General features: G+C 41.6%; 1 protein-coding gene and 1 long non-coding RNA gene across 2 annotated transcripts in view; both read left to right on the top strand.

The window, feature by feature from the left end:
* The window catches only part of dchs1b (dachsous cadherin-related 1b), an 85,259-nt gene that overhangs the window by 19,695 nt on the left and 39,241 nt on the right, over positions 1–26,323 (top strand). The gene's annotated exons all lie outside the window — the stretch shown is intronic.
* On the top strand, positions 18,814–21,002 carry LOC144527706 (uncharacterized). The gene is made up of 2 exons (XR_013502845.1): positions 18,814–19,028; positions 20,217–21,002. It is a non-coding gene; the product is annotated as an uncharacterized LOC144527706 (long non-coding RNA).

Below are 26,323 nucleotides of genomic sequence, written 5' to 3'. Positions count from 1 at the left end.
TCATATCCTGAGGAGGTAAGGGTCATGAGAAAAGCATGAATTGTGGCTGGTGATGGAAAGTGACAATTATATTTTAGAGTGGAGCATTTTTATTGTTTAAAAAACTATTATTTGTATGCAAATGTTGCTGAAGTCATCTGATCTGAGTGGGTCCTGTTCGAATGCCACTGAGTCAATCAGACTTTTTCCTCTTTTTATAATTAGTGTTTTTCTGATATTTTGTGTATTTTCCTTCCTGTGTAGGTTGTGCCTTGCAGAGTTTCTGTCAAATCCAATGAAATTACTTACTTCCAGCATGACCCGACCGCTGGCAAGCCACTATTGATCTCACAAGCAGTGAGCTATGCGTGTATATGTATGTGTGCCTGCCTGTATGTCATACATCTGTGTATGTGAACTTGTGTACATTATTGAAGCCAAGAACTCACTTTCAGCAGGTGATGCTTCTCCCCTGTGATGTCCAGCATGTGGTTTTCTGGTCAAGCCTGTTAAACAACACTCAATCATCTCAACAGACGCACAGATGTGCTCAGCTGGGAGATGTACAAAACTGTAGACAATGGCTTGCTGGCATTGGAGTACAACAGTATAAGAATACTACTGTCTGTTAGTAAAGTGCATTTTGACACTGTGCTTTAAAAAAAAAAAAATTGTCTGAATCAAAAATAAAGAAGGGAGGGAAGTAAGTTGAAACATGAATAAAACCTGGAAGCCAAACGAGAGGCCCATAGAGGCTGCACATTTGTTTACGCCCCACATTCCAAAATACTGCACAGAATGAGAAACACAATGGTTTTGCTATTCATACATCATGGCTAGCACTAGGGATACAAGGTACCACTGGCAGAAAGGAGCCATTAAAATGCAGAGGGATTATCCCCAAAGGAACATGAATGTTCCCCAGATTATGATGTAGCTCGCAAATAAATTTGACATTCTGACCTGAGACTTGTGTGAGAGTGGTTCAAAAGTATCCAAATTATAAATGGCCTCCTCTGGGGAGCATAGATGTCCCCAGTCAATGTTTTTACAATCTTCCAATTAAATTACAGCTGCCCATTTGGACACAATGGCTCTCCACAGCAAATTTCATGGAAATCTGGGTATTTGAGATCATCTGTCATGCACCAAACCGCTAGTCAAGGGGACATTTTAACCTAGTAGCGATTTCATTCCCACCAGTCAAATATGGGGAAATCTTTCTTTGGACCCCAGTTTTTTTGACAGACAGACACACTATCTCATCTACTGAGCAGGCCTTGTGGGTAGTCAGGTAAAACAAGAAGAGAAAGTCACACAAGAACATGTGAGGGTGTGAGTGTGGTGTGAAGGTGACTGAAATAGAGCAAAAACATACAGGAAAAGAGACAGGTTTCTTTTGACAGGTGGAGTTAGTCCTCCTGAACTTCCCACAAAACCACTTAAATAAACAGAGCATGTCTGCCTGTCAAAGCAATCAGCCCTTTTGGTGCAAAGTCTGAAACCCTGTGGCTAAAGTCTATATGGCTCTATAAGGAAAGACTAATCATATTTAAAACATACACACACACACACACGCATGCACACTGAGACTAATCATATTTGATAAACCAATAGAGCCAGATATATTTGGTGTCACATTGAAAACAGGAAGGTGTTCCTCTAAAGCTTTCCTATAACACCGTACCAGTCTCCTGCTGGTGTCGCACTGAATCCCACCGCCGTGGACACCAGAGCCAGGCCAAACCACGGCTTCCACTTGGAGCTTGCATGCTCTCCTCCAGCTCAGACTTACAACACACACACTCTAGTTTTTATTAAGCTTAAAAAATTGAATTTCTTTGTCCGCTTGATGTCTTCCCCAAAATGCTCGTTCTCGAACAGTTGCAGCTTTTCTTCAGTTCGGGCTGCTCTATTCTATCTACTAAACTTTATCTTGTGTGTTCTGTCAGTGTGTTTAATTTGCTCAGATCAATAGCTGAGTGAAGAAAGGCTGCAGGTTGAAGCAATGACTTGTCACCACATGCCTAAGTTGCATCCAACAGGTGATCAGCACTGACAAATTTGGTGAATTGTTTCATGCTGTTAACAGCTGGCCCCATACATGCTTAATCTCTCGGGTTCTGTAATTTTGCCTCTTTCCCCCACCAACTCACACATCTCTCAGCTGCCAGCGGTGTTGACAGGATGTGTGTGACAAGGGATCAGGATGGTGTGTCTGCTATGCAAACTATTCTCATAGCATCCATGAACACTTACTGTGAATTCATCACCTGTTCGCTACTGGATGCTCAGATGCCAAGAACGAAATCCATCTTGGTTTGACGCTCATGCCCTAAACTTTCTACCTAATGAGGTGGGCTTTATTTCTGCCGGTCTGGTTTGTCAGTCTGTTGGTTTGTTGGTCCACCACTTTGGTCCAGACTAAAATATCTCAACAACTACTGGATGGATTTCTAATAAATCCTACTGACATTGTAAATCCCCTGACTTTTCCTCTAGCGCCACCATGAGGTTAAAAGACGTTTTGAGTGAAATCTGTCACAACTATTGGATGGAGCGCCATGACATTTGATACTACACATCTATGTCCCCCAGAGGATGAATTTTAATAAGTCTGGCGATCTTCTGACTATGCTGTTAGTCAGGAGACCACCAAAGTTATCAGGTCTCTCTTTTAGCTAGAATAATTTCAGTAGCAATCAGTTCCACATGAAGCAAACTCTTATCAGACAGAATTCCTTTTACAAGAGCATTTTTCAGCTCTTTGGTGGTTGTTGGATTCTGGCCAGAGTTCGGTAAATCATTCATTTTTCTTTTGTCTTCCCCTCAGAAGCAGTAGTTTGGTTTCATATCACTAGCTGTTGGCATATGCTGTGTTTTAAACCTATCAGAGTGTTCACTCATGTGTGATCTGACTGGCCAGTGCCTCTGTGGAGAGGATGGCCTCACGCCTCATTAAGCCCAGTACTCCGTACCATATGGCAGTGAGGGGTTTTCTTCTCTCACTCTCTTTTTGTCTCTCTCCAGTCTGACTGGTTTCTGTTCCATTTCTTCATCTCATCTGTTAGTGTGTATCTCTATTTCCATTCTTTCTTTCTTTTTCTTCTTTTCATGTCTTTTACCCTAATGGCTCCTGCACTGGCCTCAACTTTATCTTTCCTTTGCTGTTTTAAAGGAATCAGTCTCCCATCATTGAGTGAGATTATCAAGTATGGAAGGACATGTTTTTCTTTCTCTTTTTCTGAATCAGTGTACCCCCTTAAATATGTTGTCTTAAAAATTAATAATTAAATAAATTGTCTTAATCAGTTTTACTTCTTATGAGACTTTTACTTACTTTACTTACTACGTTTTATTATCAATTAATCATTTAGTCTATAAAATGTCAGAAAGTTAATAATAATCCCATCACAATTTCCCAAATTGCTAAACCTTACCAAGTAAACATTATTGGCTGTTCTGGGCTCAAATGTACAAGGTGAAACCAGAATTTCTGAATTGTGCAATTGTGCAAATGATACCCTACAATAATGGATACAGGTGTATAGAGAAGAAATGTGTGAATTCAAAAGGTCTTTAGTGCAACGAGTTTCTTTCCACAGTCTGAAACTGACAAGGTGGACACATTCAGCTTCAGCAAGAAAACAGTCGAGATAACTCCCCTAGTCTGTGGAACACACAGAATCAAACAGCTGCAGGCACAAGATCCTCAATATACAACACGGACGAAACTGTAGCCATTCACACACACATGTACATCTATCTGTCTCTTTTCCCCAGCCTATCTCTCTGTTCCAACTCTCCTGGGCTGCTTTTGCATTGTGTTTCTTTTCAAACGTATCTGCCATCCAGACGTCCTCTGTATCTCTGTCTGGGCCTCCATTTTGTCACCGTCTCATCTCTCATTGCTTCTCACTCCTACACTGGAGATTAAGAGTGAAAGGAACAAATTCACAGGCACACACACACACACACACACACACACACACACACACACACACACACACACACACACACACACGCGAGCGGCAGGTGATCCTGAGGCTCTCCACAGTTCATTTGGTCAGACCAATCTAATTTCATGACACATTAAGTTAAGTTGGTGTAAATTAGTATGCTTCCTGTGTTTCTCTAGATTGTATTTGCTTTGGGAGAGGGTCTGCAGTTTGGGACAGCAGGTGGTCGATAAGTTAGGGGTGAAGGGCAGTACAAGCGCTTGTTTCCCAGTGTATCAGATTCTGTCATTTCGACTTTGCAGAGAGATAGATGTTAGATTTGAAGTCGCAGTTGGGTGTGATCAAGACATTTCTCTGTGAGTGCTGAGTTTATGTCGTAGTGTGCTAAAAGATATTAATGATTCAAGTTGATTCATTTTCTTTGTTGTTATTTCTTGCACTACTCTAGGGCACGACTTTGTGTTGTCTGCGTGTGTGGGTGTACGTGAGTGTTGCAGCAGCCTTGGAGCTGTAATCTAGCTGACGCTGCTCCTCTGGTGTTGTGTCTGTCCCAGCTCTCTCCACACTATTTATTTTCCTCTCAGGGGTCAAAGACTGTGCAACTACAGATATTTGTTTTCTCAAATGATTCATTCATTTAATCATCTCTCTTGTCCTCTTCGACTTCCTTCTCACCTCAGGAACTCAAACGTGGAGAGAGAAGCAGAGAAGGAAACGTTAGTATTCCAGGTTTAATGTTGCGTTTGCAGTGCCAAAAGACACAGTATTAAACAAAAACTGTGCGTCTATATGAGATCACAGAAATGGCATAGACTAACAAAAAGCATTTTATATTCATTTTGGTCCACATCACGTCTCTCGCTTACTTTACATTTCCCAGATGCATTTCTGTCATGCGTGCACCTCATATTGTCTTTTCTTTGGACTTCAGCTTTTATAAGGATAGTTCTCACTAGGAGTTGTCTATTAAAGGTTAGAGCAACACCAGAAAGAGTAAAAGAAAGTTTCCACTCCCCCGGGGTGGAATCTTTTACAAGAGAATATCTCACTGCTTCCCACATGCCCACTCTACACTCCTTTCATCCCCATTTCTCCCTCTTTTTGTGATTGCTGTACTGAGCTGTACTGTATATGGGCTGAAGTATATAACATTGGATGGATGTAGATAAATAAATGCATGTACAGAGAAGAACAGAAGTGCAGGATGAAACCCTGGCGCATGAGCTTTAGTGATAAAAACCACAGAAAAGTCTGAGACTTATTTCCACTGTGGGCCTCCGTGCATGTGAGCGTGCATGTGTGTTTGTGGTTGCTGGCTGTGGTTTGTCAGACAGGGTTGGAAGGACTAGAGGAGTGGAAATAACGTTACTGTTTGCATGGGCAACTGCTGTGATTTGTTTAGTTGAACTGTACAAATCTTGAGCCGCAAGGGGGACGGGACAGGGATGAATGGAAGCGTGATGACAACGAATAGAGAAGTGATCAGAACGGGGATAAAAGTGTTGGAACAGAAAATCAATAGACACAAGAAACATTCATTACAGAGGTTGATTATTAACTTTCTCTCGATCCCAAACTCCTGTCTTTTTTTTCAGACACGCTCTGGAGGTTCCTCTGCACTGTAGCCTTCTGGACTCAGTGAACCCGTCCATGCAGGATAAATAGACTAATAAATTAATAAGCAGCCTTGAGATGAGGAATAAACCTTGGTGTCTTTTTTCCTTTTTAAAATGATAACCAGCTCAGTGTGGGTTGGACATTTTAAAAGCTACCACTGTGCTTATTGCAGTCTCGTCTATCCTTTCCATTTGTAAAGGTCTACTGACATTTACTAATAATATACTTATAAATATAGCCTGGGAGATTGTCATTCATCAATAATGGCTTCTATTATTTCTCTAAGCTCTTGAGTTTAAACATTCTTGACAAGGTGCGCAGGTTTCCTACTCTGGTCATTCAAAATGTAGCTTCTAGGCACTGTCAGCTGCTTCAGGGTGGTCTATGTTTTTCTGACCAACCATATTGTAACTTGTTAAAAAAAATGAGATTCTCCATCTTTCCTGTCACTGTGCCTTTCAGTATTCCCACCCTGCAATTTGGACAAAGCTCTTGTAAGGACTATGTCATTCATAGGAGCATGTCTTGCAGTCAGATCATGCACAAGGTGTTTGTGTTGGAGTCATGTATGGACTCCAAGATGAATCTCTCTGACATGAAACAGTAGTCGCTTTGTGTTGTTTTAACCTCACACTGAGTACATTTACAGGCATTTGGCCTGGGCGATAGGTGTTGGCTGAGGTTAGGTAAATCATCTGATTTGGCCTGTGTTCTGTCTCACTGTTGCAAGTAATTTAACTTTTAGAGTAAGGATGTGTCTGATTTAATGTCAATTTAAGAGAACTAACATTTCTGGTGCATGTGGCCCAAATTCAGTTCTGTGGTTTTGGACCAGATTTACTGCGGCCTAACACACCCTGGTGTGCAGTGTGCAGTTTAGGAAGTTCTTTATACTACTTGGAATAAATCACTTGGTTTTGAAAATAACATGTTCATCTCGCAAAATTTAGCAGTAAAAGTGCTACTAGATGATGTTTTGAAGTCAAAGTGCACAGACATGAGAAAGAAGGGCAGACAAGGTCTACATTACTGTTAACTGTTGACAGAGATGTCTGGATTCTTGGAGCAATCGGACACTCAGCTCCCTTTGCTTGTACATGTTGCTGTGCTCCTACTAAAGGCATCAAAGGAACTGACAACAGAAGGGAGTTGCACAAGCCATCTTTAAATATCAACATCTGCTGTCCTAGCTGCTGTCACTCACCACAGCTTAATGTTTTCACATCATGGCTCAGCAGAGCAGGACTCTTGTGGAAACTGCACTTGGTTGGTTGGAAGATGAAAAGGGATTTTCTTTTCATTGAATGTGATATCCTACTCATTTATTTTCATGGTTTTGGTTCAGAGCCATGTCTTAATAAAGAAGGTTTGACAAGGAGGGGATTTGCTTTGGTGATTCATCCGGAGTATTCTTCTCAACACCAACTAAACCTCATAGATATAAATACATATTTATCCACAAATTAAAGGTCAATCATCAGTAATACATCTAAAATAAGACCAATAAAATAGGCTGTGTCAAAACTACTGCTTGCTTTATACATAATACATGCATACGTACACAAAAGACAGTTAGACAGCTTAATGTCCACAGGTGAATGAAGTGGTGTATCTTTTGTATATTGTGTGGAAGAGAGCTGTAAACAGAGATAGTCTGTAGTTGTGTCTGTGTCTGCTAATCATCGTACAAACCATTCCTCTCAGCACTGTGCCAGCCTGGATTGTTATTGGAGAAACCTTGTTCTGGTGGTGATGCACGGTCTCTCTGTATCTAGAGGCAAACATTGGTATCTTGGCCAGCGTCCTACTCCCTGTAAGGGAATATCAATTTAGATAGCTGGAAATGCTTTCTGATGTTGACAAGTGGTGTCACGCACACACACATACTGTATGTACATCAGACACACACACACACACACACACACACACACACACACACACGCGCTTTCCCGCAAACGCACAAACCACAAACTTGTGCACACTGGTAAACACCCACACCACTGGCGGGCTGTTGGGAGTGTTTTGTGCCCTGCTCCAGGGGATGATTATAGAGGACCTGCTTGATTGCAAGAATCTTGGAGTGCCGGATCTGCCGCTCTAATACCGGATGCAGGAGCTAATGTGAATCCATCGAAGGGTATTTTCTTCTCCGAAGCCTTTGTTTCTTATCTAAAGAATGGTTATTTCAAGTCATGCAGATAGAGAAACTGAGATCACAGGAAGTGCAGAACAGATGATACTGCTTAGTTTGTGAATAACGTGTAATGCAATGTACACAATACACTGAATGTTGTAATGAAGCATGCAATGACGGTAATGAATTGCAAGAGTCTGGTCTTGGCTGATCACAATCATGGCTCTTTGGTACCTTACTATATAATGCAATTGTATTTACCTTTTTTATATAAACATCAAAATGTTATTTTCATCAGACATATGCAGCTTTAAACATCTGTTGCTCCGTTTGGAAAGAAAAAAAAAAACTGTGCTCCAGATTATCTTTTTTTTAAATAAACAACATTATTTTCTCCAACAAATTCTTTTAAAATAATGAAAATAGTTTATATATTGTATTGCACACTGGTGGGCCTAATTGCCTCATTAAATTGCTGAATTTTCAATGTAATAATGACGATGATGCTACAGCAGACAGGCAATGACGTCAGCATACCATGTACTGTAGATGCTATTGCAGAACATACAGTTAAATACAGTCTGTTTACAGAGGTTGCCCTGGGGTTTCCTCACTCACTCACACACACACACACACACACACACACACACACACACACACACACACACACACACACACACACATAGACCAATAATGCATAAATATATACAAAAATGACAAAGGATTTTATGCAAGGCATTTTGTGCTCATGCATGAATATCTCAATATTTCATAATGAAGAGCTAAATATATGGATGATTCATAAGACATAAGCTCTGGGAAGAGCAGGACTCTTTTAGCAGCACATTTTAGACCGCGAGCGAGGGTACAAAAAGAAAAAGAAGAGAAAGAAGAGGGAGTGATGAAAAGGATGGCTGCATGTGGTGTGAAAGCATAAATGCAGGATGCAGTGGAGGTGCTGATGGTTACCATGACAATGAGAGACGTAGAAGGGGGGGTCAGGGGAGGTGGGGCCGAGCCAATTCATCACCACTTACTCTTGTTTGTGTGTGACTTCACCTCTATTTGTCTGAGTACGCCCTTGAAACAGGCTATCGCTCTCTCCCCTACCTTGCTTGCACACACATTTACACACATTTAGTAATAAAAAAGTGGAGCGGTGCAGTGGGGAATTGGATGGGGAGCAGATGGGTAGCGGGCAGACCAGCCGTGCAGGTTGTCTACCAGAGAGAGAGAGAAGAGAGAGAGAGAGAGAGAGAGATTATATATATATATATATATATTTATTTCCTTTCAATCTTCTTTCCATAAACAGCCAGTCATTCTCTCCATTGTTTACAAGACATTGTTTTCTATGACATGCAGCTTGACAATGGTATCACAAAATGCCACATGGCTGCACTAGAAGTGTGTGTGTGTGTGTGTGTGTGTGTGTGTGTGTGTGTGTGTGTGTGTGTGTGTGTGTGTGTGTGTGTACAGGGGAGGAATCTTCTATCTAAGGTATTTTTCATTGCTGTCAGGGGGAGAGGGGGGTCATGTTATTGTAACTGGGCACAGAGAGGAGCAGGCAGACAGTCTTCATATGAACACTCACCCATGTGAAGGATGATCGCCATTACTTCATACAGATAGCATGTGCGTGCATGCATGTGTGTGGTGGGGAAAGCATGGTTTTCAAAGGGTTGGAGCAATCGTTCAGCAGTAGCCATGGTAACAGGACTCTCAGGACCACATGGAGGGAAGTGGAGGAGGAGGAGGGGTAGAAGACGGGGAGACAGAGGGAAATATGGGGAGTGGTGTTGGCGTCTGTATCTTATGATAAGCGATGATGTAAAGCTGCACCTCATAGAGCCAAAATAGAATGCAATTTCTTTTTTCTGGCCACATGACACATCATAGTAAAGTTTAAAGCTGATTAAAAATGTAAATGAAAGGAGACTTCAAAAGGAATTACTTATAAATGTATCAGACAGAAATTACAGAATGAAAATTGTTATTAACTACACAGCCTGAATTGGTGTTGATTGGGTCATATGTAAGCTACATAAAGATAAAGGCAATTATTCAAGATTAGTTCAACTTGTAAAAACATCATTCTTAAAACGGTACACAGAATTTCATGCAATTCTACCTTTTTTAACAGCTCCCATAGTCCCATGTAAGTGGGTACAGAGGTGGATTAAAGATCCTCAGCCAGCTGAAAAGATATACCATGTGCGGGTTTTATTTGCATCACCTTTAAATCCCTGTGGTCTGCTGCTGCTTTGAGGTAAACTGAGGTAATGCTTAACAACAACTGTAAATACTCCATGCATGAGCCATATTGACTGGCACAGCAGTAGGTTAGGCCTAGTGGTTTGAATTAACAGAAAAGTAAAATCACGTTTAAGTCCATTCTGTTCTTGCCTGCTTTTACTTAATTATTTTCTTTTCTTGTTTATCTAAACTGACGGTTTAGGTTTGCTCCAGCTTTTTCAGGCTCCTGCATCCACAATTCTTTCCCTTGTGTCTCTTTCAATTCAGCAGAGAATCTTGACAAGTACACACACTTATGCACACAATATACACAGCCTCCAACTGTGGCTCTAAATGGAGTCCTTTGTTTTCTTAATTGTCAAATTAAACATGTCACTCTATTTGAATGGGACACACATACGCCAGCTGCCAGCTCACCCAATTGCGAAATGGGGGGGTTTAGCGCAACGAGCCCCTTCCCCCCCAAAAAAATATTTGAACATGCTTTAAAAATCTCTTTCTCACAAGCATGCACTCACGCACACAGACGCACACACACGCGCATGCACGCGCGCGCACACACACACACACACGCGCATGCACGCGCGCGCACACACACACACACACACACACACACACACACAATGAGGAGAGGATGAGGAAAAGTCTGTGCAATCTTTTGTCCGTCAGAGTGAGGCTGGATGGACGACCCTCTCATCTGGTAACAATCACCTCACAGGCTGCCTCAGTCTCTGTGTGTGTGTGTGTGTGTGTGTGTGTGTGTGTGTGTGTGTGTGTGTGTGTGTTTAGGCATGTGTGGTGCCCATGAGCATGTAGATGTTAGGACAAGCATGTGTATGTGTGTCTGTGTGTGTTAATGTGTGTATTTCTAATCCCAGAGTGCCACTAGAAAGCCCCATCCATCCCAGCCCTGTCTGTAAAATATGAAGAAGGAGGAGGGAGGGACCTGCTTCCAAAATGGAAAACTACAACATGGAATAGAGTGGGCGCTTTCTTTCTTTTTTTCATGCGGGTGATTATTCTTTTATATTTATTTGCCCTGCAGACGTCCTGTTCTCAGTCCAATCACACATCCTCCATTTTACACGTTAGTCAGGCCTTTCTTCCAGCTGCCTCTCTCTCATAGTGGAGTGGATGTAAACCCTGTAGCGCTGTCCAGACTGCCCACAGCTCCATACAATGCACACGTATATTTCACTCTGCGAGAGCAATTCTCCTGCTTGCTCCTTGATGAATGCTGCGAGATGTTTTGTAGAGGAAGGATCATTTAGCCTAATTAATCCTCCTGCTGCATGGCCCTGAAGACACATAATTAAGGCTCAATATTCAGAGACGTCTTTATTGGTTTACGATTCAATAGAGCGAGCACTTGAACTTTGGCTTGAAGTCCAATCAGTGGCTCATTTAGTATTTCTTAAGCAGGTGTAGGTTTTCTATGGATATATTTTGTAGGGAGTTAAAAGAAATCTTGTGTTAAAACAAGACAAATAAATCATAGAATCTAGCAACGGTGATTTGCAATATCCTTCAGTTATCCTTCATCCATCTACATTTATTCTGAAAACAAAACTGGTTCTTCTATTTTTGGAGGAAAGCTTTTTATTTTCATAACCAACCTTTTTCACATCATCTCATTTTGGTTTCAGTCATGGCTCCAATACCACTCAGCCTGTGCACTGTGTAATAAAGTGATTTGGCTTCTACTTCCCGCTGCCATTTCATCCTGGTGATTTAGAGGACTGTAGTCAGGTCCACCTTTTCACAAGGTTAGGTTTGATGAATAAGACTACTTCTGGCACAGTGTGTGTGTGTGTGTGTGTGTGTGTGTGTGTGTGTGTGTGTGTGTGTGTGTGTGTGTGTGTGTGTGATTTTTGCTTGTCTCACTTTCAACTTACATCAGCGAGGCATGATTTACACCAGAGAGCATTTGGCTGAACTCCTAAATGAGGAACATTTAATCGCCAAAGTAACAGATACAATTATGCCTGAGTCTCTTCAGTAGAAGCGAGCGTAAAGAAAAGATATTGGATAAAATCTTAAATACTGATCAACTCCAAGTAGAAAATCTAACTGTGAGCTTTTAAAATATTCAACCAAGATAAAAAGCATACAATTTAACACAAAAAAAGAGAAAGAGAAGAGGATTGAGAGACAAAAATGAGATGGACAGGCGTGCAGGTGAACTGGCTCATATTCAACTATGCACACAATTTCATGGTCTTTCTGTCTCAATATCTCAGTATACGAGGTTAATGCAATGCTGGTGGTCTGCGTGGAGTTAACGTGCTGAGTGTTCCATTAATCCTGCTGCGTTTCACATTGCCCACTCTAACATACACACACACACACACGCACACACACACACACACACACACACACACACACACACACACACACACACACACACACACACACACACTGAACATCCAACAGAGATCTTCAGCCAAGCTAGAGAGCTGTGGCAATTATACACCTAATAAATAAGTCATTCACTCATTTTTGTATGTCTGCTCTCTCTGTCTCACCCTCCCCCCCTACCCTTACCCTGACACTGCTGATCTTTATGCACACATTTATACCACACATATAGACACACATATGAATGCAGGCTCACAAATATAGAGGCTTCTATAATCACGTTCATTTAGAGGTCACCTTGGCAGGAGTATGCACATATGAAAAAACACACACACTTATTTCATGGCTGACAGCTGGCTTATGAAGTGACTTAACTGTGGTACCCAAAATGCCACAGTTCAGACTCCATCTTCAGCCAGACTTCATCTGTCGAGGTTGTCCCTAAGCCGAGACAGACTCCTTTGGATTCCACTGTTGGGTGGAGCGATGGAGGACCGGGTATTTGAGACCTGGATCATGGATGTAAACATACTGCCTGGTTTAGCCATCAGTCTCTCCCACTTTTGGAAACCTACAATAGACGAGGGGTGGGGTTCCTCCCTGTGTCCAGCACTGGGCCAGGGGTTGGCCTCAGCTGGGGAAAACAGGATGACTGTGTCAGATATACTGGGGTTTCTCAGGTGTGAGAGACAAAGGTACATTTACATCTCAACACCTGTGACAGAATTACAGCTGACAGCTCCATCCTCGAGGCTTAGCCGACACTTACACCCAAATTCATATTCATGTTGGGCAAACAGGGAAACACAAAAAAATGTATGAAAGAATGCAGAGTCTTTGACTGACATGCAACAGGTGCCAGGTTTTGTGTCAAATCAAATCCTGTATTGGTTACGACATAGGATGTAGGGTATAAGATGCCATGCTGATATAAAATAGTTTGCTTGAACTTTTTACCAGACATTGCAGTTTGCATTTACATTTGAAGACTATGGAGACCACATTGCTTTTGGCACCAGATGTATGTGTGTAAAATGTGGCTAGAGATAAATACAGTAAACAGACAGATGGATAGATAAATGGTCTTCAGTCAAGAGTAATTTTTATACATTACTACTACTGTAATTGACTTTCAATTTTGTATTTGGTTCCCAATTTTGGTCTTGGCTTGGTCCTAGAGTATTAAGAGATGTAGATCTAGTGTTTCAATATGGTGCCGTAGTTATTTCAATAAAAAGTTGTTCAGGCCTTTGCACTTTTGGGTCCGTAGTGCATGCACATTAGAGTCTTTTATGGCTGCGCTGATCGATTCTCTGCACAAATGAATGGCACAACAATGATATACCAATATGACTACATGAGTTTTATAATTTTTCTTGGACCTGATGGTTTACATTGTGAAGGTACAAAGTGTCATTTGTCTTTAGGAATCAGGTGGAGAAATAGCAGGATACTGAACCTCGGAAACAAATATCTTTTTATATTGTGTCATTGTTCTAACCTCCAGGGACTAAAATATAAATGAAAACACTTTTCCTCATCTGATTGTGGACCACTCAGTGGCCCATCAAGCTACCCTTGTGGTGTCTTGACCCCAGTTTGTGAACCAATGCTCTCGGCTGAACGCCACCTAGGAGGGACATAGGAGGTAGGAGTCAGGTTTGGTTAGCCAACAGACCACAGAGCCAGGACAGAAGTAATGTGAGATGCAGGCTATAGCAGACCTATGGAAACAGAGAGACGTTCGTTTACAGTCCAGCTATAGAGATTTAATCTATGCTATTAAACTGGCCAGCGGCCTCCTTCTGCTGATCTTCTCTTATGGGAATTTTCAAAGGGAACTATTACTGTGATTTACTGTGGACAGTTCTCAAATAGTCCACACTCTGTCTCCGTCTGTGGGTCTGTTCTTTTTCCTCTTCTTGCACTTCTCCCTGACGTTGTCTGTCTTGTCGAACCTGTGCAGTGAGTCAGACGTACACATATTCAATAATTAAACCACCATATACAGTACAGTATGAGGTGTGTTTAATACATGCAGTAAACCTCTGGGACTCTGTGTGCACACATGGGTCTGTGTTGTATTTCCCTGCAGGGTCTCTGAGGTAAGGGTCTAAATCTCATGTAACCCACCCCTCCCTGTTTTTAACTTCAGTGCCCCCCTCAACCTCACTCCAATGTCCTGATCAATTACAGCTACTATAATCACTTCAGGCACCCCCCTTTCTCTCCTCACCTTCTTTTCTCACTCCATCTCCTCAGATCATTTTGGTCCCGGTAAAGTTGGCAGTGTATCATGAATGTCGACTGCATATCAACTACAAGTGCTTCATATCTGCAGTGGCTATGGTTTTGTAATGCTGATATTTCACTATTCTGCTAATCATTTCCATACATGTTATCCATTTTTCCACTCTTCATGATTTGAATTAGTCACCAGTGGTTTATTTTTCAATAAGAAAAATTCCCTTTCAAATAAAAAAACTAATTTGTTATAAGTAGCTGAATATTTTGGTCATCTTTGTCCCATTTTCTCTTGTTGCTTCTTCATTCACACACTTGGAAGCAATCACATGCAGCCACGTGAACACTCCCACATGTTCCATCACTCAGTGTTACTGTTCGTGTATTGAATCTTGGGAAAAAGTGAATTATCAACAATGATCTCAGCACTGGAGCAATGTATTCTCCATCTGGCATAGCGTTTAATACTGACCACCTCCAGGGTGTGTCAGCTGTGAGGAAATTAATCTAATTACTGTTCTGAATTTGCTGCAAGTGACTGCTGCAGGGACATGGGGGATATAAAAGGGGACAAGGAGATGAGAGGACTTTGATCTGGTTTAGGGATGGTAGAAAACTTGTGCTTCTGAATTAATATTTTCCCAGTTTCTTTGGTCTTGGTTTGTTCAACCCCTCATGTCAATTTATTTGTCTGTCTGTCTCATCCTCTCAATCCTCTCTCCCCTGAGGGATAGATTTAGCAGACATATGTAAATATCCACATATGCGTGTCTGGTTTATCCATCCCCCTGATTGGGTTAAGGCCTGGGCCCAGGGCAGAGACTGGGGTGATAGCTGGGTCTGAGGCCCGCTACTCACGCGAGGTGGTGATTTTGGACCTTGAGCCATCTGTCAGCCCTGTCTCTCACACATCATGTACACACACAGATGCAGAAGGAGAGCGAGGGTGACTCAAACCTGAGACAAAACTCCTGTTACATAATTCTGCAATTTACTGGAAACACGTTGGTCTTTTTCTTAGATTGAAACATCAGACGGTAATGTGTGTGCTGATTATGTTTCATGGTCATAATGCCTGTGTAAACTCATTTTGTAGAGGATGTCATGCATTGGCAACGGTGAAATCTTTACTCTCAACTACTTGATGTTGGCTTTCATGTGTCATCAGTGTTAAGATGAACATGCAGCACACTGAAGCCTGCGCTGGTAGTAACAGAGGAATAAAGGTAAAAAAAAATAATCAAAAAGATAAAGACAAGTAGAAGTGGGATCCTGACACTTAAGATAAAGTATCTTGCATGCTTTGAGAAGATGAACATGTGCTTGTGTTTCTGAGTCCCTGCTGGAGGCCGTCACAGGGTCACGCAGGTTAAGAGGGTTGCGGCAAAATCCATAGATTGGGAAATGTGGAATGTGGACATTGAGCACCAAAAGGGGTTGCACTCACGTCTCTGCTCATTCACTCACTTCCCCTAAAACTCTCCAGACTAGGGAAGGCTAGAGGAAAATTCTGGTTTAATAAAACTTATTTTCATAGTTGTATTGCTCCCTTGGTTTCCTTTTGAGAATAAGTTTGGCTAAGCTATTGTTTATAACCTGTCCTATCTGTTGTGTCATGTTTCTTGCCCTCTCAGACTCTGTTGTAGCGATGTCAGCTTGTTCACATTTCTTAGCAATTACTTTGGTGAAATGTTATCATAACCAATAGAAATGATGGCTGAAACTGCAAAGAATAAGATCTAAGTTTTAATAACTCAGAATTGAAATAGTGAATTTATAATCCCCTCATCTCCTTCTGCCCAGTTTCCTACTGAGCGGAGATCACTTTCCTTTGTCACAAACATAGCCTATCATGTTACTCATGTCATAAAGTTGGACTCACATTCAGGCCCAACCGCCAGTCGTTGATGCCCTGTTGTCATTTATTTAACACCCATAGTAACCTGAGGTCAGCTCCGCTTCTGCACAATTGGTTGCATTTGAAGTTACCTGACGTATACATGCGTGTGCAGTCCATACAGTAGGTGTATGAGCACCACTATGTTTGGGTTAGACTTCATCTTGTGTATATACATTCAAGTAAATAATGTGGAGCCTGGGCTGAGTGGAATGTTTGTAAAGGTGCAGGAGGGTGGAACAGGAGTGGTTAAAGGTCATTTCTCATGGCAGCGGTTGTTGAATGGGAAGCCAGAGTTTGAGCTATGTAATGGTTTATATGTAAACAAATAATACAAAATCTCTAATATTTTAGTGTATTTCTGTATATAGTCATGTGAGGACAGATGACATGTTTTGGTTGTAACCTGTTATTGTCTATAACAAAGGCAAATATTATTGATGAGATGGTGAAAATTAAATATGGTTTATCTTATCAAAATACCAATCGCTTGCCAACTTAAATATCCATGTAAACTAATTGAGAAAGAGTTTTAGAATAAATTGCTCTGACGTTTACAGTCACGCTTCCCTGTCTCTCTTTCTCTCCTCATACAAACAGTGGTGTAGAGTGACTAATAGCGTTGATTAGGGTAGTTTATAATGCTGACTGGCTCTCTAGCATTGCCCCCACCCCTCCACACACACATACAATCCCTCCCTCATCACACGAGGTTGTGTTTCAGTCTGTCGCTTCAATATTTTATGCCCCCTTGTAGTGCCAGCACTACATTACATTTACAGGCCTATTGATCATGTGCCGGTATGAAGGGCCAGTTAGAAGACCACCCTCCCATAACCAGACACAAGGCATCAAAGCACCAACCTTGGATGTTTATGTCTCCTGGTGCTGTAGCATCTGTCTGTGTTATTTAGAGTGCATCTGTGTTGCACTGTGTAGCTCTAACCTTGGCAAGCCTAGTACCAGGATTATTCCCCATCTCTCTGAACTTAACCACTCTGGAAATCATTACCTGGAATTGCTTGTGCTTCAAAGACGTCTCTCACTCCCAAACTCTGATGACAAATCAACCCGTTCAGCTCCTCGTGGCACTGTGTTGCCTGAGCTGATAAAAGGAGCTAGACTTTGGTGTTTGAAGAAAGGGTTTTCTGTCAAGAAAGTTAAGCTTCCTTGTTGTGCCCTGAGAGTTTGATGCCAGGAAAACAGAGCTTAGTCTTTACCTGGGCAGGATTGTTTCCAAAATTCTAATTCCTCTGATCAAAGTTCTGTTACGTTACTGTTTTGTTCATTCCTTTACACATTAACCTTGTAGTCTCCTTCTGAACCCGTCGTACGCACAGCCAGCTGTTTGATTAAGTCTGTACGAGTAATCCAGATGTGTTCTCCAGTGAGTCAGCTCTCATAATGAAACCAATGAAACCTATTTCGTCTTGGCCTCTGTCTGCAAAACATTTCTTCTTTATTATTTCACAGAGCTTTGGTCATGGCTGGTCGAGATTGGTTTTCCTACCTAATCCCTGACGCCTTGTACAGTCTGGCTGTCACTGTCGGGCGATCACTTACCCACATACATTTGCACACACGTGTGCATACACAGTTTGTCTGTCGCTGCGAGTAGCACGGTAAAATCCCATTTAATCATGTTCTGATTGACAAGCATCCTTTTTATCCTTGTTTATAATGAGGTTTGCCCGGTGAATAGAAATGGCAGATGAGAGCCAAAGAGAAAGACACACACAAAAAGAACATGCTCAATGCAGCTAAACATTGTCTTGCTTGAAGCCATTTGAAGGCTCCATGCTGTGTATGTTAGTTATAAAAAAAATTTACATGTCCGTCCCTGCTTCTGTGTGAGAGAATTTGAGATTTTAAGCATAGCTTATATGTGTAAATCAATGCTGTGCAACATGGAGGCTTGAATGTAAGAGAAAAACATTTCTGTCACCGACCGTTTTATGTCTGTAACAGGAGGGATAAGAGGAGGAGGGGTGACGTTGTGAAGCAGGGGGGGGTGTTACTCCTGAGGCAATACTGTAAAAAGGTCTAATTGAATCTGTGGAGGAGAGGTGTGAAATGCGTGTCAGCAAACTGTAGCCATTGTTGAGTCAGACCAGAATAACTGCCGGTTTCTCAGCCTGAATCTGGAGGTTTAAAAAAATTAGGGATGCACCGAATCCAGGATTCAGGTTCGGATTCGGCTGAATATTGGGCTTTTTGACGGGGTTCTGTTTCTGCCGAACCTTAGAATTTTTTTCCACCGAACCAAACCCTACGCTTGCACTACGCGTGCCGACGTAATGACGCCGACGTTGATTACGGGAAGGTATTTACGTAGGTGGACCGTTCAATGCAGAAAGTGAAAATGGAACTCGCGAGCAGAAAAAGCGCCGCCCGGCAGCACCCCCAGCCAAAAGAAGGCGACCCACACGCCCAACTCGCAATGCCGACCTGTCCTACAGCGGCAAGGACCTCAAACAACACACAATATCGCCGCTGCCAAAACACCTGCGCATGAAACATCTGAAAGAATAAGAGCCGCGCCTGAAAGAATCCACAGACAGCAGCCAAAACGCAGCAACCCCAGGTACGGCAAAGGAAGGACAGTCACAGCTAAAAACTTGTGTTAACCAGACAGTGCCTCTCCCGGGCTGTCAGCTGTTCTCTCGGCAAATGAGCCTTCCTACAGTGGGAGCGGAGCGACCGAACGGCCGGCTACTGCTCGTTAGCTAACGTCAGCTTTCTAATTTCACCCACCCAACATGCCTTTATCATACACTGGTTAGTGAAAATTTGCCAAACTAAATTGTCACTCATCTGGCGATAGCGATGTGCTTTTCTACGATGTGAAAAGAGCGTGTGAAATCAACATTAAGTTGTTACATTTAACTATTTTAGAGGCTGTGGACGTTGTTTAGGGACTGTTCTTTATTTATTTAAGGGGCCACCAGAGGAGTTTTGGGACCTTCAGCCAAAAAAGACATGACCCTCCCCTCGCCAGTAAAAAAAATTCTATGACCCTCCAAAACAATTTGGAAAAAAGGCATGACCCTCCCCCAACAATTTATCAATACCTTCTGTACTGGTTTGCACTTGGCAAATATACAGATTTCCATTGTTTTTTAATAGCCATGTCATACATGACTAAACCTCTGCATTCTCATCTGACGCATCCCACTCCTCTGTTATGGTGTGGTGGCCATTTCAGTAGATTTACTCACTAACATTGTTGTGGAAACACAATAAGCATGGAAACTAAATGCACACTTCCTGCATTACTGCATTACTTCAAATACTAAGTTACTCCTCTAGTAAACTAGTATTCACATGAAATAAAACAATACAATATTGAGACCATTCAACAAGGCACTCTGGGTAACATTCAACATACAAACTGGTTGCTATGGACTCGTCACTAGGCTTCATCCACTTCGCCGTTTAAACAAATTGGAATAAACGTATAGAAGTCCAAATCTATACAAAACCCACAATAAATTAGTAAGCTGACATCAAATGTGGCATTTAGGAAACCTTTATTGCAACCTTGGCACGGTAAGATGTCCAGACTAGCAACAGTCATTTTCGTTTTTTACGTCTTGCTGCTGCCATCGTCAGCCAGGATATACTTTGTTTTACTAAAGCAGTATATGAAATCAGATGTATTACCTACCACCATTTAGTTGTTTTGTGTTATTTAAGATATTTATAAAATATCTGATCATGTCAGACGTAATTATTCCACTCATTTTTTAAACAATGCAATTATCTGTTTCAGCCACCAGGGGGCAGCTCCCTCTGCCCCCCAGCAAACTCATGGGTCAGACCCATCTGGTAGTGAAGGAGGGCCGAGACTAAGAGCTACGTGGAAAAATATGCACCAAACAAGCCACTTTGAAATGTTGCTGTTTCATGAATACAAAAGTTGGGTGACCCCCCCCCCCCTCTGGACTGAAAAATGATGGATGACCCTCCCCTCAGCAAAGAATAAAAAGACATGACCCTCCCCTAGTTTCCTCCGGTGGTCCATTCCATAAATACCGAACGGTCCCTTACTTCATTAATGTGTTTACTGTGTTAATGGACTGAGGATGGGAGTAGTATTCGGTTTCGGATTCGGCAGAATCTTAACCAGTGGATTCAGTATTCGGCCAAACCCCAAAAATCTGGATTCGGTACATCCCTAAAAAAAAGTGAACAAAGACGGAATTGTTTGTCTGCGTGTGTACTTATACTATAAGAATGGTGTGAGAAAAGGAGAAAGCAATAGACAATAGTCAATAGACCTGCTTATTACCTGCTCATTACCAGGCTCCCTTACTTATTAGCAAAGCCAAAGTCTACCAAACATCTACAGCAACAGTTTGCTTCACTATCACTGTTCAGTGTTTATTACCTGACACAGATCATTTGAAAAAGTCAACATTTAATTTCTAATAGCTCTGTAGTAGATCAATGTGTTATTCCTTAGCCAGAAATGAAGGGATTTTTTTTTAAATATATATATTATCATCTTTTTGTACTTTATAGTGCTTTAAACTCTGTCACTGTGGTGATAAAACTGGTCGGTCTTGTTTATCAGTATGTTAAGTTATAACCTCAGTGTTTCCACATTGTAATATTACAAAGCTCGAGGGTTGTCAATTAATGGCTCTTTCATAGCTGTTGTGGCAGCAGATTGTTTTCCTTTCTTCATCAATCAAATACATCTAAAAGCAACTTTGTAGATATGTAAATTGAAGTCCTTGGAGGAAGCTTCTTGGAGGATAATCACTTATAGCTTTGCGATATGTTAAGAAAGTGTGTGTGTGAAGAAGTGTGTGTTTGGTGTCTCCCTGTGCTTTCTTGTGTGATTTCTCCATAGAAGTCCAGTTCCTGAGCATATCGTTCCAAGCAGAACTTCCGTTTCAGGCCTAACAATAGTGGTAACTTCCTGGTCTATCACATCATTTCCTGTCTCGGTTCTAATACCGTCTCACACCACAGTGTCCGGTGGAAGAGAGACCGGAAATCCACCCTTAATCCACCATGTAATCAAGGAAAGGGTAAAAGTTGAAGGATCAGGCAAAGCTAATTTCATTTTAGAAATCCAATTCAGTGATTTTATACACCATAAATCAGTTGTTCTGAAGGACATGAACTCATGTTCTTGTTCACATAACATTCCCCCCACAGAGCATATCTGGTCATCGTCATGGTGTTCACCATAACATTAAAATATTATCTGTAACAATTTCCCCTGTACCTCACATTTAAATGGCATGTAGCAATGTCGAATTGGGTTGTAATTCAGTGATCTAGGTCAGCTACTTATGGACTTACTTTTTTTTTTTAAAGCCACATTAAGGTGGTGTTCAGATGCTGAGATGAGACTTCCACAGGGATTATCAGCCATCTTCATGTTTTTGCTGATCAAAGGCCACTGCTCGGGTGGTCTATAGTGCATCCAGAAGAACGCATGACTCTTCAGGTCCAACTCTTAACAGTGTGCTTGTCTCTCTCTCATCTATGGCTTTATTTCAAAGCCCATGTAAGGCAAGCATTCAAGAATATTCAACAATGACAAAACCATGGCGCTCTACATAGCTGGGTTTCTTCATTGTTGAATTAAGTAATGCCAGTAAGGCTGATACACCTGGCCCAGAGCCTTGTTTACAGCAGCTGCTGCATTTGATGAAGGCTGCAAAGACTAGCTGTGTGCTATGGGACATGATGCAGGCTGGTCAGAATAGGATAGGCCCAACTAACACACTGCTGACAAGTTAATCTAGTCCTGCTTTTCATCCAACACTCACTATCATGCCAGGGATGTGGAGCAAACTGAACCCAGGGGTAATGACAAAGACGTATATGTTGAGCAGGAATGGCTTATTGTTGCCTTTCCTTCATTTCATCTTGCCTCTTCTAATGAAAACACTCTTGTAGTGCCATGTAGCAACAATGCACTGATTGTGTTTAATGTTCCTGGATGATTTTGGCTCCCATCATATGTAATCATAAAGTTTGGCATAATGTAAATGTAGAATTACTTCATTGCATTTAGAACATTTGGCTTGGTCGTGGATGTGCTCATCAGAATCAAGTTAAGGGCCTGATACCGAAATGGCTCATACAGTTATGACAAAAAGTACATTCAATGTAGCTGTCTCTATAATACTATAGAATAGGACAGATTAGTAAACAAAGGCCTTAAGGCTCTCTTGTTTTAATACTGACTCAACTTAAATTTAAAGGTAAAATCTACCCAAAAACAGGATTTACATTTTGCTGTTGCAATGATTGTGGACAGAGAATTCAATATCTACACAACCTATCTGCCAAAGAGTAAATTAGAGCATTAAGACTTGAATAGAGGATATCATCAGGTGACACTTTTTTGCGTCCTTTGCACTGAAATAGTGACTCATAGTGTGTTCATAAATGCATTTCCCTTACAGCTGTGACACATTTTCCTCATATTCCATTAAAAAAAGTGAGATCATGCGGCCCTAGCAATTGTTGTAAATTTGTGAGAAAGGATGTAAATATTTTCAAATGGCAGATATTATACTTGCAATAAAACTCTTTAAGTACATATCCTTCTTTGTCATCTGTATGCTGTTCAGTACAGGCTTGTAAAAGGAGAGAAGTCAACCTTTTCAGTCTGTAAATGTGTGCAATCAGAGACAATGACGATGAGTAGCGAAGTAATCAACTGCATCTGGGTGTGTGTGTGTGGCTCCACTCAGCCTTACTTCAGTCTTTGTTTTCTGAACCTGACACTGCTCAGTCTGCTGTGTGAGGGGAAACACAGTATCTACTGATGGAGCCAGTGCTTTAATGGAAATCGCATTGCAGCTGGCGATCTGCTGTTGTAAGCCTAAATATGAGTTGCCCATATGCATTATGCTGATGGAAAGATCAGATTTTGCTTTATTGTTTTGTACAGAAATTGTTCTGACGTGTGTAAGTTTGCAAGTGTCCACTTTAGAACTCTGTGTATGTCTTTGTGATCGTGTTTAAGCTTACTGTACACACTGTAGCCGGAATCTGTTTGTATCTCTATCCTTTTGTTCATAGCAGTTTTGTGTGTGCAGGCCGGTGTACATGTGCATAGTCACAGCTTGTGTAACTCTGTGCCAGTATGTGCCACAGTGAGTGCTGGAGATTAGTAAGAGCATCAAAGTGGCGAATCAGTGAAGCGGTGTTAGAGCAATGCCTGAGTTTACTGCCCCCTAGCCTTCTGTCATCGGCCACACCTAGTGGAGAACAAAGGGAGCGGAGGCTGGCACTGACTGAAGTATGGAGAGAATGAGCGAGGAGGAGAGTGGGAAACAAAAGACAAAAGAGGAAAAACAAAGATTAAAAACACTCGGGATAAAAAGACCTGGCAGGGATAGGAGTGAGAAAGGAATAAAGGCGTAACAGGGTTTTTTCCTGCTTGAAAGGGTTTTTTGGCTGTTCTTTTGTCCATTAGAGCCAAATGATGTCACACGTACATTTTAATATTAGTAATGGCATCAGCTGCACCAGTGTTAGTTTGTTTTTTTCATAAAGGTAAATCCAAGACATTTTACAACCTTGTTAATGCCATATAGATGGAAGTATTAGGACAATGTCACCATTAGACTAATATAAAAGGCTCAAATGGTTCAATGCTTTGAATCTTTAGCCCTGAGCAACAACAACTTTAGCAACTGTAATGCTGGAGCTACTGCAGAATGTTTGTCTAACCAGAATTATGTGAAGAGACATCACAATGAAGCTGAAATTTGTGGAAAATCCTAAACAAAACAGAACGTTTCCATCTGTTCATCACTTAAATCCATTGTGTAAAGTACGTATGTGTGTGTGGTGCATGTGTGTGTGTTTTCTCTTTTTAGCAGTGATTGGAATCAATTTTGGTTCATTTACAAACCACATCACCATCCCGTTTCCACTGTCAGAGCTGGTTGCAGTTCATAAACACTTACATGTTTAGATTAAGATTAACACACACAACACACAAGTTCACAAAACAACAACTGTGCTCTTGCGTGTGTTTTTTCTTGGAGGACAATGACACTGAAGTTGGGTTACTTTCCAGCAGTGCGGTGCCACCACTGCTAAATGTTGAAATGAATGTACAGCAGAGGAAACACAGTGCACCCTAAAGTAACTGAAATAAAATAAAAATCAACCAGAAATATTTTGGGGTTTTCTTCCTCGGTCAAAACCAAAATGAGAGTGGACTGTAGCAAAAAAACAACATCCAGAAATGAATGCGACACACCCTGTCTGTGAAGTAACGGAGAGTAAACTGTAACCAAAACTGAAAACAAAACAAAAAATGCAAATCATAAAATGTACATACCTGCAATGCAGAAGCATGTACACAGATGGAGTTGGACAGAGGGATTACTATTCCCAAAATTGAGATGGATTGCAATCACATTAAATAAAAGAGGAAACCGGAAAACAAATCATTGCAGTTAAAAAGGCAACTACTGAGGCTTTCATTGTTTTACTCTCAGCAAAGAATATTGCACACGTAGCCTTAAGAGTCCAAGCTAGTGGGGACAAATTGTCAATAAAAACGGAGTCAGGAGACAGGAGTGGTGGAGACAGAGAGAAGCCATGGAGATGAGATTGAGATGACAAGGATCGAAAGAGGGACTCATAGAGGAGAGGAGGAAGTGATAAGAGGGACATGGAGGTTTTAAAAAGGAAGCAGTTTTAAAGGAAAAATACACTGCACACTGTCAGTGCGGAGATGGGCCAACAAGGGGGAACCTGGCTAACGTTTTGGTTGGCCCCCACACACAAGGCACCATTGTGCGTCTATAGTGGCTTACTTGGGTTTGACAGGCCTGTTTTTACTTGCCCCTCGGGGAACAATGTGTTTGAGATAGAAATGTACAGGGGCATTTTGTTTCTACATCGTCCAAGAAGCTGCTGTCTTTTCCTTCAGTGCAATCGCCTTTCATGCTTCACTCATAAGAGACACAGGAGGGATGTTTACCTTTTTAGCACATGGAGGCAAATCTCTACATGCTGGGGGTTTGCTACCAAGTAGAACACCCGGCCGGTCCACTGATGTTTTTCTTTGTATCAAAATCGGAATCAGATTTATTACTAAGCATGTTACACGTGCAAGGAATTTGCCTTGGTGTATTAGGTGCATAGAGTAAATGTAATGTAAATGTGTGTGTGTGTGTGTGTGTGTGTCAAGGCAGTGTAGTAAATCCATCGGGGGAACGCAGTGTGCAGAGTCAACAAACTGTCTGTAATGAAAGAGAAAACCAATACCATTTTAAAGACAACAGGGACCTCCTTTTCCTCTCCCTCCCTCAAGCTTTGTTTACCTCTATTCCTCCGTCATTTACCTCCCTCTATCCCTATCTTTCTCTTTCTGCCGTTGTATCTTATCCCACTTTTGTTTTTGCAGTTGTATCAGTTGCCCCTCTCTCATTCTCCTACGTGCTGAGCTGAGCTAAATGTGACCCTGGTGAGGGAGATCTTTGCTTGCTGGCTAAGGTACGATGCTGCTATCCGAGCTGAGGGGGGAGTTTAGGGGTGAGAAAAACACCATCATGTGGATGCCTCTTGGAGGTCAAGTAAATACATTAAAGGGTAAGCAAACAGAGGAAGTGTGGGCAGAAGCTGTTTTTGGCAGCAGTGCATTAAAGTGGGGTTTGGGAAAAGGGGGGCAGCGGGATGCAAATCTGTCGTAGCAGGTGCATGTTGAAAGAAATGGTGAATGCTGAATTAGGGGTTTCGTTACAGAGGAAAAGTAGCCTATCTAAGCCTATTTCTACTTAATAATATGTGTTTGAGGTGCGTAATGACTTCAACCGCTTTTAAATAGTATTTACTGTATCTTTAGATCTCCGCCCTCCCTTCATCTTACACTCTGCCCCCTTTCTC

Source organism: Sander vitreus, chromosome 13, assembly GCF_031162955.1.
Source record: "Sander vitreus isolate 19-12246 chromosome 13, sanVit1, whole genome shotgun sequence".
Lineage (NCBI taxonomy): Eukaryota > Metazoa > Chordata > Actinopteri > Perciformes > Percidae > Sander > Sander vitreus.
The sequence above is the reverse complement of the archived record's forward strand: the minus strand, read 5'-3'. Positions and strand labels throughout refer to the sequence as shown.